A 12,759-nucleotide genomic window follows, 5' to 3' on the forward strand; every position below is an offset into this window, starting at 1 on the left:
ATCATGTCTTTTGTGGAGGAGGAAAGTCTAATATGAGAAATGTGAGGTAAATTCGGTTACATTTCTTGCACTGCCTGTGGGGGTGTCGCAGTTTAAGAATGTCTCATCAATAAAAGCACTTATATTTTCTTCTAATGTGTGGGCACCCACTGCAACTACCAGTAAATCACGAGACAATTTTTGAAAACAGTGAAATGAAACAGAAAATGCCTGAATGAGGCACAAAAATGATTTATCTTGTCTTTTACCCAAATATTTTCTGCAAATTCTGACACAAAGGTACATATCCAAAGTGCTAAAAGTGTGTGCCACATCTTGTTCCAATCATATTCACAATCAGCTCCTGTGCTTTGGGCCCACAATTTCTCATCTTATGCCATCTGTGCCAGAGCACAATGAAAAATGGCACCATCTGTGAATCCCTGGCAAAGCCTGTGTGCCGGTAGTTATCACGACACTGGTAAGAGGACGCACAGAATAGCTCAGAAAACAACTGACACCATCCCAGTTGTTCATGAACAAATGAGCTGCTTTAGTCACCCTCCATAAATCCCAAAGGCTAGAACGTGTTATTGAAAACTCATAACAATGTCATAACAATGGCAGCCGAGTGCCACAGCTGCACAGTTGAAAAAGAAACCTGCTCACATGTGGGTTCAGCAGGAAAAACACCACTCTGGCTTTTTCAGTGTGAGCTGTGCACAATGCAAAACTTTCAGAAGGTGCTTACAATGCACTGATTCCAAAGATAAACAAGCATCAATCATCAATACATAAGTGGTCTGCACAGGTATTTTTTACTTTTTTCTAGCAAAAAAATTGGGGAATTTGATTATAAAACTATATATTATATATCAAATAAAGGCCATTTCACAGCTAACTGTGTTTTTGACAAACAGCCTTCAGCATACTTAACTCTATAAATAATAATAAATATATATAAAATAAATAAATAAAATAAATATAAATATAAATCAATAAATTGATAAATAGATGCTATAATTACCTTTGACCCTGCCCAGTAGATAAGTTTATTTCAGCCCTTGTGATTCATTGTCTGAAAAGTGACAACAATGACAAGTGGCACCTTTTGGAATAGTTCAGATATATTCGATATAAAGCGCTCAGAGAGACCACACAAAAAAAAAGACAGGGAACTCTGAGAGAAGATTACGGTGCTTTTTCTGTGGGCAGCAGCATGCCATGTATGACTCATAAAGCTATGAGGGTGACTGACCATAGAATCAGGGCACTGACCAATTCGTTCTGCCAGGTCAGGGGCTGGATGAAGGGTACTGCAACTGCATCTTTGTTTTTTCGTAATCTGGTGTCAGTTCTTATCTGTGAATCTTTCCTCCCCAAACAGGCAAACCAGAACATAATTGAAATGTCAGGGATCGTCAAATTTAGTGAAAGGTTTGAGCTAAAAGACAAAGCGTTTGCCCACTGGTGATGACTGACAGGCATCACAATAGAGAGTGTCACAGTGAGCCTCAGCTCAGTAATGGTTTATGTCACCGGAAACATAACTTAGCAAAGCTTGGTGGTGAAACACAGTTGAGATCTTTAGCCATTAGAATGGATTGGACATTGTGTGCATAAATAAATGTTGAGAGATAGCTTTAATAATGTGATTTTGTAACAATATGTTAATTAGCCATGTTCTTGGTATCGATGTGGATTATGAAAATGAGCAACATAAAGCTTCTTACTGGGAGGAGAATACCTACTTCCAATTAAATGAAGGGAAAGGAGCTGCACAATAGCAACAGAGCAAATTCTAATTTCAGTTTGTTTGCAGTCTCTGTAACGCAAACCTATCAACGTATTTTACAGACAATAGCTCTAATGAGGGCGCTTGCATGAATTTTAGTTCAAACCAAAATGAAGATTCAACCCTAAACAGAAAAACTTTCATTTACATCTAGTCTTACTTGCGTGACTGGAAGTTGCTAACTTGCAGGGTGCAGTAATCTCATTATGTTGTCTGTAATCAACAGCTTGAAAACACAATAGTTTCAGCACCAGAAGAGAAAAAAAAGCACTGAGGTATTCAGCTTTCAGCACATATGAATGAAAGACCAAACCCATAATTCACAGCTTTCACAGCTGTGAACAAGCTAAACTCTTTTCATCTGGCTGGGTTTTGACAACCGGAGAAACCTGTGGTGAAATACGATCACAAATACAGCAGCACTATGCACGTTCACTTAAATTGCAGCTTATTGTGGTTCAATATTAAATCAATCAATCTTTTCCTGCTGGGGAATTTGTAGTCCCAGCAATAAAGTCTGAAACACCCATCAGCTCTTTTAAGAGAGGTTGCATATCTATTGATGAGAGTCAAGACGGCTCAGACAACATACACAACGCAACATTAACGGCTAGTAATATCTATGATGTGTAACATCAACCCTAACATGATATAGAGCAGATCCACTCAGAGGGTCAAACAGTCAGAAGTTGCATCACTTCCTCCCTCCTGCAAATCTCTGCTTTATCTCTCTTTATTAGTTTTCTTTCATATCCCTGCTTTCTCTCAGGAAGCAGTAACAAAGGTTTTAGTGTCACATTTACAACTGATGCAGCATTTTTCAAGAACTCTGCAAAACTCACCATTTACCGTCACTGTTTGTCACTTGGGTTTACAGGCGCCGCTCCAAACCGAAAATGAGCACACACACACATCCACAGGGACACATTTATGCACACTCACACATACCTTCTTATCAAAGTCATCGTTCAAACTGTTCCCTCTACTAATGTTTCTCTCCCTGTTCGGATCTCTGGCACAGAGATAAGTTCACCAGACCGCCCCGAGCAGAACGACGAGGAACAGATGAATGAAACTGTGTGAACATGAAGACAGAGCTCTCCCTTCAGCAGGGCAAACCTAACAGATTGACTGTCTGAGTAAATAAAGCAGGGCCGTTAAGAATACTGGCGCTGGTCTTACCTTTTACCATCGTTTTCTTCTATGCCTAATTAAGATGTGGAATGAAAGAAACTCCTTCCCCTAGCTTTCCTTTCCCTTAGCAGGGGAAAGAATTCACAATGTTATGTAACAGCTAAGCATCAACAATTGCTGGAGAATAACTACTTTTGCCTCATTGCATATTGAGAGCACAAAACAAATGTGATCAAGAAGAAGTACCATAAGGCAGTAAAAACATGTTAGAGTAAAGCCAGGTGGAGCAGTTCTCACAGAAGCACTGTCCTTTTCATCCCTCAGCCTCCTGTTTCCTTGGCACAGATGAACCTGGGAGACTTCTAGCCTGAAAAATCTGAATATCACTCATCCTTACAACAGCTTACTTGAAGGCCCAGGATCATTCTGCAAGACTAATAAATCCCCCGACCAAACTAATGTCCTGTCCGGGTTATTTCACCTGCAGATTTTCTCCTTTTCTCTGTCATCCAGACAAATAAAGTAAAACACAGCCAGCCGCCTTTGCTGTAGTGTCATCGCTATTGTGCACGTCCCTCAAGGATAATCAAGACAAGACATCACCCCAAACACACCCGTGTGGTGTTCAATCACATCAACTGTTCTTGGTTGTCTAGGTGGCAATGTGACACATGGGTAATTGCAACTCTAGATCAGGTGACTGTTCATGGGGAATCAAGGAGAAGGATTGGGAGGCACCTTACGAAAGTTGCCTCCAATTCTAGAGGAACGGGAGTTATCCCACATCCATAATATAGCCTCATAATCAGTCCACTGACATGTTAATCACTCACTTTCTTCTGGCTAGGTCTTGACATGGGGAGAAACCAAAGCTCCCTTTTTTTTACACTTTCCCAGAAAAAGCGTTCACACTTTAAAAAACTGTTCATGTTTTTCTCATGGCTATTTGATGCTAAGCTGTGCCCTCCGATACAAAGAGGTCTATTTGAGATGTTTGTGTTTTCCAGATTGCTGCTTTGAGAAAACCAGCCAAGAAGAGAGGGAGCGATGATTCAGCAGCCCCAGACGTCTGTAATCACCGCTTCACATCTTCTGCTGTCTCTCATTCTACGCAGTGCAGTTCTCTGTTTTCCAAAAATATCCAAGCGTTCAGCACGGCTTGCTGCTGGGGGAGACATGGGAATTACTTATGCTCTTTGAAATCCCATAGAACAGACGTACATGTTACCTCAACTTTTATCATCTCTACCCATATTACATCACTTTCAATTCAGTTTCTGGCTCCTATTTTACGTAAAGCCAGTGAGGTGAGCAGAACGGTGTAGACAGGCTGTTATTCCAATTCTCATCATTATCATTATTCCACTGTAGTGTATATAATCAGGTTTACTAATCCAGGCCTGCACCGAGGTGTCCTAAATCGTTGAGAGGATTGGCCAAATCTTACATTAGGGAAACAGTGGCTATAGACTACCTGAGGGCAGAAATTTAAGAAGCCACTCATAAGAGCACAGATGTCAGAGGAGCTTTAATATACACAAACCTTAAAATGTGTCTCTCTAAACTCTATAACTACTGTGCAATCTCCACTTTGAGTGCATTTAAACACTTTTGAGAGCTTGACAAAGTTTCATTATATGGGCACCAATTCCTCATCTATAATATCTGGGTAGACACGGTGTGAAAGAGGTAAATATGCATAACCACATGTTAGTGTACGAACAGATGTATACAACAGGGCCACAGCATCCATATTCGTTTTGATTATAACTAAGCACAAACCCTCAGAATTTGTCCTTTATACTACAAATATATTTTGCTGAACTAAAAATAAATGTGTAAAGACTTGTATAAAATAAAATGTGTATATTTCATCTATCTTTTAGTATGTATATTACAGCCCGTCGTTAAGCAACCCACTGCATTCTTGAACTGATAATAGGACCACTGAATCAGTATGACTCAAACCTAGTCTATATGTGGTCACTGGTGAGAGGATGATTTGAATTATCTCGCTCACACAGCAGAACAAACAGAGGTGGAAAGCAGAAATTATCTCAAGTAAAAAGACAAAACTGATAAGTTTGGAGTTTTTTTCTAACCATTATATTCTGTGGACATCACCTGCATTGCACCATATTTGTCCATCCTTTTCTGAATAACCTTAACCCAACTTCTACATGCTTTTTTTTAATATTTGCCTTTTGAAATGCTGCTAAAAGAGAGTGAATAAAAAAGATGGGAAATAAATATAAATGCTTCAGGTATTCTGTTAGGATGCAAGATTTTTCCTGCAATTACTGTTAAAGATCCTGACTGCACCTTCACCAGTTCTTTTAGTTGTCCGATCCCTCTTTTCTGTAGCCAGGAGTGAGCCAGACTTGCAGCTGTCCAAAGTCCAGCGTTACATAACATCACACACTCCCCCTCTGGGTACTTTGAAGTCTCTCCACCATGACACTGTCACCCCACTGAGGAAATTACAAAAGGACAAAGCTGGGTGCTGGCTTAAGGGACAGACACACAAACTCTTCTCTTCCAAGATCTGCATGTTGAGGGCCAAGTTAATGAGGTAATGCGGTACTGTAATTGCTCATTTGCGTCGCTATTCCCATGGACCCAAAGCCCCTTCACCTTTTGAACCTCCACTCAAACACACATGCAATGTGCTGTTCAAGTATGAGTGGGTGACTGAAGCTCTAAGTGGAACCTTTCTACAAAGCGCCTGATGCATTTTCCCACCGTGCCCGGCTTGAAAAAGCTTAAACCATGTCGAGTCAAATGCGTACTGCGTCTTTCAAGCTGCAAAGTCAAAGCAAACCACAACTTTGACACATCTGACAAAGGGGAAAAAAATTACATTTCACGGCACTTTATTCAGGCTCTGTTTTACTGCTGTGCTTTCAATATTTGTATGTTAAATGGTCAAACCCACTCTATAAGGCATGCGTAGGATCACCACAAAGCCATCTGCAACATTTGCCAATAGAATAGAGCAATGGGCTAGTTCTAATTGACTGAAAACGGCCGTCTGAAGAGCATCTGAGGCTAAATTAAGAAAATTCCTCAGAATGCGCTCAGTTTAACAGTGTAGTTTAAGCATAATGTCAGTCAGTGCCAACTCATCAAACCTTTCAAGTGCATGTCATGAACTTGTTTGGAGAAAAGAAGAGTGAAAACTTCCATCATGTGATCATCAAACACGATGTTTCATCAAACACGTGTCATTAATCTTATCAAAATATTAAAACCATAGACTCTTTTCAAATTTTAAAATCTAAAATCACTAGTATCACCACTATTTTGCCTTTTCTAATACATATTCTATATATAGAGTATACTACGTAACAGTATATAAGATGTATTCTTATCAGTCTACTTAAGTTAAAAATAAGCTGTGGATGGACATTCCATGCCATTTCAAAAACTATGGTTGATGTTTTTCTGAACCAAAAATACATCACAATGACCAATCCCATCAGTCACTGGAGATTTGTCATAAATCACAATTAGAATGAACCATATCTTCGAGCTTTCCCGTCGATTCTTGCTCATTATGAATAATGAACTGCCTAAAGCATTTGACACAAAAGGTATTCAGCAATCCTCCTTTACGGAAATATTTTCTTTGATTGGAGGATCCTCAGAATGACAGCAGAAAATAACCATATCTTAATTTGGATTACACTCATTTTACATTAAAGCAATCTAGTGCCCGTTTAATGCTGTTATATTCTGCATTTGAACGTTGGCTATAATAATTGTGTTAGTCCGTCTGTTGGGGTTTTAATTTTTTCACCAGTTGCTATGCAAACTAGGTCTAATATGACAGAATGCAACTCTCCAGTGTGTCCCACCTACGCAATTACATATATCTCCACCAAGGACCCCATGAGAAAGTCTGTTAAGAGACGCAGCATCTTTGCTGATGTTCAAGCATTATCAGGAGGAAACTTAAATTCCGGTCTATGCTGGTTTGCAAAAGACCATTTAATTAACCTCCAGTAATGAAAGCACTAATTAGGGCTGGGCTGCCATTAAAAATATTCTAAGCACACCATCCATTACTGACAGAGCTAAAAAGAGAAAGACAGCATGCACGCTCCAGGCTGGGTAATCAAGTTTATATTTGGGAAAAGTTTCAACATAGACCACATTTTAAGGGCCTTCTTTTTCATGAATATCTGCACTACACTGTTTAGAGTGGGTAAAGATTACTTTGGTTGTACTGCAACTCAACCATAAAAAGATTTATTTTATGCTAAATTTCTTAACAATTTGCATTCCTAACTAATTTACAGCTTCAGCACTATCTCATTCTAAACTTAAGATAAGGTCACGGTTAACCATCATCAGGCATAAATTACAACTACATTTACAGTGTACAGCTGCTGTCATTTTCACCGTCTGCAAGCATGTCATGAGATTTAAGTTCTGATATTATTAGTTAATCCAGACCATTGGGCTACAAGCTTATGTGAGTCTGACACCGTGCATGATCATGTGAATTTCCTCAAGTAAAGCTGTTCTCGTGCTTCTCGCTCTCGTATTTCACAGTCACATCAATATTCAGGTAGTTTCTCTTCGTGCTAAACTTCTACAGAGAGTTGCTGAACTAAAAGCTGTCTAACTCTCATATTTGTTTTCTGGGGTCTCCACCGGAATTCTAAACAACTGGTACATCTCTCCACCACCCATGAGCTACATTTATAAAGGCCATTGTTTGTTCGGCTTGCCTTACTGTTGTGGCACTGCCACTTAACAAAATCCCCTTCTGTCACCTTGAGAATCATTGACAACGAGGATAAGGGCTTCGATCACCAACCTTCATAATACCACAAGGTGCACATGGTGGGTTTCCTGCTCCCTGACTTCTCTCCGCGGAATTATCACGGCTGCCACTCCCGATCCTTGGACTACTGTGTTCCCTGTACCGTCCATTGGTGTAAACTCCCTCAGTTACATAGCCTTGGGCAGCGGCCGACACCTCCAAGTATGCCCGGGTAGCAGTAGGAGGCAGTGCTGCCGCATCGCCGGTGATCCCCGCTATGTTGGTCGCGCCCTGGGCTGGCGGTGCGCTGAGGGCATCCTCCAAAAAATGTCCCGACACTGCATCTGAAGCGTGTACCCCTGCCATGATCCGCCACTGTTAGAGTAAAGCCCGCTGCCCCTCAATGGAGAAACAATCCATTGTCTTGAAGCGCGGAGGAAGTGCCGACGTCCGGGGCAGCTCGTCTTCTTCAGCAGATTAAAGCTGCTCCATCGCTGGAGCGTGGGAAGCCGGGCTGATCAGACTCAACAGTTCTGGTGAAATAACAAGCTGACAGTGTACCCACCACGCGATCTCCTGCGCTCAACTCTCTGGGGGCGTGAGCGCAGATTGACTAGAAATATATGGACTTGGGATCAGGGCTCTCTGCTGTCGTTTCTGTTTGTCAGCTTGCAATTTCGTCTCTTTGTCCTCAAAAATCTGTTTCACTCAGCACGTCCGCTTCTGTGGACTCCGCTGCGCGTCCTGAACACTTTTGCAGTGCTTGCACACAGGAGAGCTTCCCCTCTAACACGCATCCGCGGGACGGAGTCAAGATCGTGAAAGCGCAATCGCAAAAAAAGCATATAAACGCGTGCCCATACTGGCGCGTGCGAGAAGACTAGAATGAAATCTAGCGAGCTGGCTACTGCGCGCGCAATCACTGTGTCTTCAGGCGTGTGCGCGCAGTCTTTTTTACTCACCACAGACATCGACTGTTTCAGAGAGTTCAAGCGAGGAATTGATCAGTTTTTCTACACACTTGTGCTCCAACAGTCTTATTACACTAAATAGATGCGTTCATTGTTGGTAGAATACCTTAAAGCTTGTATCTCAGCCCATTCCTCCACCTTTTGACCAGTTGCATGCTTTCCACAAGAGGGAGCTCAAGAGTGCCAATTAATAGTGATTAACTGGTTTGTTTGTTTTTTCAAATAGTAAATTAAATTTCTCTTTGTCTTTTTATCTAATTTTTGATTATACTTATAGATAGTTACTTGAATTGTCCTCATCCTGAAATGGTCTGGAATACAAAGGGCAAAGTACCCTCTTGAAAAGGAAAACTCAGAAACATTTCTTGGGGGGGGGGTTGTAATTAGATATCTGTTGAAACGCTGCTTCCTATTAAATATGTCAAAACAAGGTGAAGGACAAGTCCAGTAGAAAAAAAAAAGACAAATCATAAATCATGGAGAAACAGTGACAGAGAACATGAAGTGCTGTGCCAAACCGTAGCTCCAGCTGTTCAGAGTTGCATGAGAAGCTCAGTGCTGCAGCTCAGCTCCTGGATGATGACCAACACATCAGTGAATAGGGCTGTCCCCGTTTCTTCCAGGTTGTTGGCTGCTTTGCAGGTAAATCTAGAGAGCTGACTTATCACAAATGTTTCATCTTTCAATTGAGAATAAAGTCTCAGTACAGTGAAAGGAACATTGTGCAGTTTGTGTACTGAATGTACAGAAGTCGAGGGCGGCTATGATCCCTCCCCCCCCCCAATATTACCTCTGTAAGATCACAAGTTAATTAACTCATTATCTCAAGATGACAAAGCTTGTATTGTACAAATTAATTATGTCAGTATCTCGAGATAACAAGGATTATTTTTGTCATGACAATGGATAAATTAATTTTGAGAAGACAAAGCTTGTATTCTCGAGATGATAGGGCTGAAGGAAAGCCACAGTTTAAAGTTGAGTTGGTCAAACTCTTATCTATGCCCCTACAGTGCACAGTGAAAATGAGTACACCCCTGTTGAAAAGTAACATTTTGAACAATATTTTAAAGCTGCAGTCTGCAGGATTTGTTGTTGTCATACATAAAGTCCTAATTTTTGGCATTTTAAGAGTTTACATGATCTATCAGAACGCTTGAAGTTGAAAACGGTGACCTCCGTAGTCGCAAAATGCAAGAAATGCTTATTTTTTAACCAAAAAATAAAAAGTTATTCAACTTCCTGTCCCGCCCCATCAAAACACATGAGAACTCGTGCACGTCTACGTGCACGCCAGATTCGCGTACACGACTCCTCATTCATCAACTCACCTGTCATTTGCGATCATGGAAGACACAGTAAGTAGACTAGCCCGTAATGAAGTTCAATAGTCCAGATAAATAAGCGTGGGGACGAGCCTACCTTGTATCGCGCGTGCACAATCGGTGATTGACAGGCAACAGAGCCCAGCTCGTAACCTGATTGGTTACCTTTTACCGGTCCGGTCTGCAATTTTGTAAACAAACCTGCTGGCTTTGGAGGGACCTAGCGGGACATATAGGGGACCTAGAGAACTCTTTTTTTTTTTTGTATTTGGGGTATTTAATGTACTACTTTTAGAATCCCCGGACAGTTCCAGGCATTATGCTTGAAAAAGAGTTGCAGACTGCAGCTTTAATACACACACAAGTTATTCCCAAAACGTGCATAGAGTAAGTTTAATACAACATCTGTTCAGCTTACAACAGAAAAGAAAGGTCAATAATATAACTTAAATGACATATTTGTCCATTTTTGTGAAATTATGCTGGTGCAAAAGTGAGTACACCCCTATGTTAAACTCCCTGAGAATGGGCCGTGTTGGCCCGAAATGTCATGAAATGAAAAGGCATTAAAAGGGAGGTCATCGTTGTGCGTTTCATCCTTGCCTTACATTGAAATTTTACATTTTGAGTCTGCACCAGGCTAAAAGAGACGTGTGTGAGATTTGACTGAAATCCTATGGAGAGTATCATGATCTGCTTCAGTAGTCACAGTACATGTTGACAAGCATGTTTCTTTTGGTGAAATTCAGCTTCCTACTGTTGATGGCATCCATACAGCCCCAAACCATGTCACTCCCACTACTATGCTTGACTTTAAGCATGGGGCACTTTTCTTTGTACAAATCACTTTTTACCACCACACAGGCTTGACACCATCGAAAGCAAATTTGTTCATCTTGGTGTCATCAGATCACAGGACATGGTTCCAGCAATCCATATCCTTAGTTTGTTTGTCTCTGATGAGACAATGATAAACAAATTTGCTTTAAAATTGTAAAATTTCAATGTAAGGCAAGGATGAAACGCACAACGATGACCTCCCTTTTAATGCCTTTTCATTTCATGACATTTCGGGCCAACACGGCCCATTCTCAGGGAGTTTAACATAGGGGTGTACTCACTTTTGCACCAGCATAATTTCACAAAAATGGACAAATATGTCATTTAAGTTATATTATTGACCTTTCTTTTCTGTTGTAAGCTGAACAGATGTTGTATTAAACTTACTCTATGCACGTTTTGGGAATAACTTGTGTGTGTATTAAAATATTGTTCAAAATGTTACTTTTCAACAGGGGTGTACTCATTTTCACTGTGCACTGTAGATGCCACTGTCTGTGCTCAGGAGCGAACATTTAGTAAATTCAGTGCATTAAATAGAATTAAACACGCCTGTTTTGACTTCATTATTATAGCTCCTCCCCAACTGTCATGGTCGTGATAATGAACAATGGAATTAGATGTTACCACAGGAAGCACTCGTTTTTTAGCTATATATATTATAAAACCAAAGCCCATTTTCTTGTAGCAAGGGACTATATGAATTCATACTGAAAAAACAGCAGGCTCCAGAGAGAAAAAGATAAATCAACATGTGAATATGGAAAAATATCTTCGTTATCTCAAGATAACAGCATCAAAATAAATTGCAGTCAAGGCCTCTCTTGGTTTCCGTACTGAATTATAATTTTTGGAATGGTCATTTTCTACGATGTGTGTGAGGTGTTATGATCTGTGTTTGGAGTGGCCATTATCCTCTATGAGTGTGATGTGGGCTCAGGGAGTAGATTGTTTGATAGTGATGGGTAGCACCAACGTATTCAAAGGTTATGACAGCATGGAGAAAAAAAAGCTGCAAGCACAACTATGCAGTGCAGGTCCTGATGCTGCAGAACCACCTGCCAGGTAGCATAGTGTCAAACAGTATATTTAATGTGTTAGAAGCGTTGTTCACAATAGCAACAGTTCCGTGTGAACAATGTGTCTGGGACATGTTACACTCAAATGTGACGTTATATCATCACATAAAACAAGAGAGATAAAATAATAATCAAATAATAACAAACGAGACAAGTTTTGGGGAGGAAGCCGGAGTAACTGGAGAAAACCCACGCATACACAGGGAGAACATGCAAACTCCACACAGAAAGGCCCCAGCCGGGAATTGAACCTGGTGCCCTCTCACTGTGAGGCGACGGTGCTTAAAATAATAATAATAATGCTTATATTTCTGTTTATATTTTTCTGAAGCATTCATTTGTAAAGGGGAAATGTTTTTGTTTGTTTGTTTTCTTTAACCTCAGGAGTCTAAACAAATCTATAACTACACAGTATCACCCCTCATCAAAGATGCAAAGATGCAAAGATGCCCCCCCCCTCCAGTCCAAATAGACCAGAACAACGCAGGGTGTAAGATTCAATGTCAAGCCAGCTCACATCATCAGACATGACTAGTAAACTGGTATAATCCCATTTTTTTTAACCAAGAAGGCAAATCAAATCATAGTTACTCTTGTTGAGAGGAGTTATGAACTTTGAATTACCTTGTGTACGAATTGTGCTCTATAAATAAAATTGCCTTGCCTTGCCTTATGAGCGACAAAGCATGAGGATTGTTCATAATTCTCAAATAGAGCTAGACAAGTTGGAACAAAAGCATCATCTTTGAAAAAAATTTTAAAAAATAAAAATTTTGAGTGGTGGGAAAGTTCTACCAAGGGAAAAGAAACATCCATGTGAGACACACAGGAGCCTGCTGGCACAGTTTGCAATTATCATGTGTGC

General features: G+C 40.5%; 1 pseudogene; it reads right to left on the reverse strand.

Moving 5' to 3' along the window:
* The window catches only part of LOC142371888 (uncharacterized), a 127,361-nt pseudogene that overhangs the window by 53,975 nt on the left and 60,627 nt on the right, over positions 1-12,759 (reverse strand).

Source organism: Odontesthes bonariensis, chromosome 21 (assembly GCF_027942865.1).
Source record: "Odontesthes bonariensis isolate fOdoBon6 chromosome 21, fOdoBon6.hap1, whole genome shotgun sequence".
NCBI lineage: Eukaryota > Metazoa > Chordata > Actinopteri > Atheriniformes > Atherinopsidae > Odontesthes > Odontesthes bonariensis.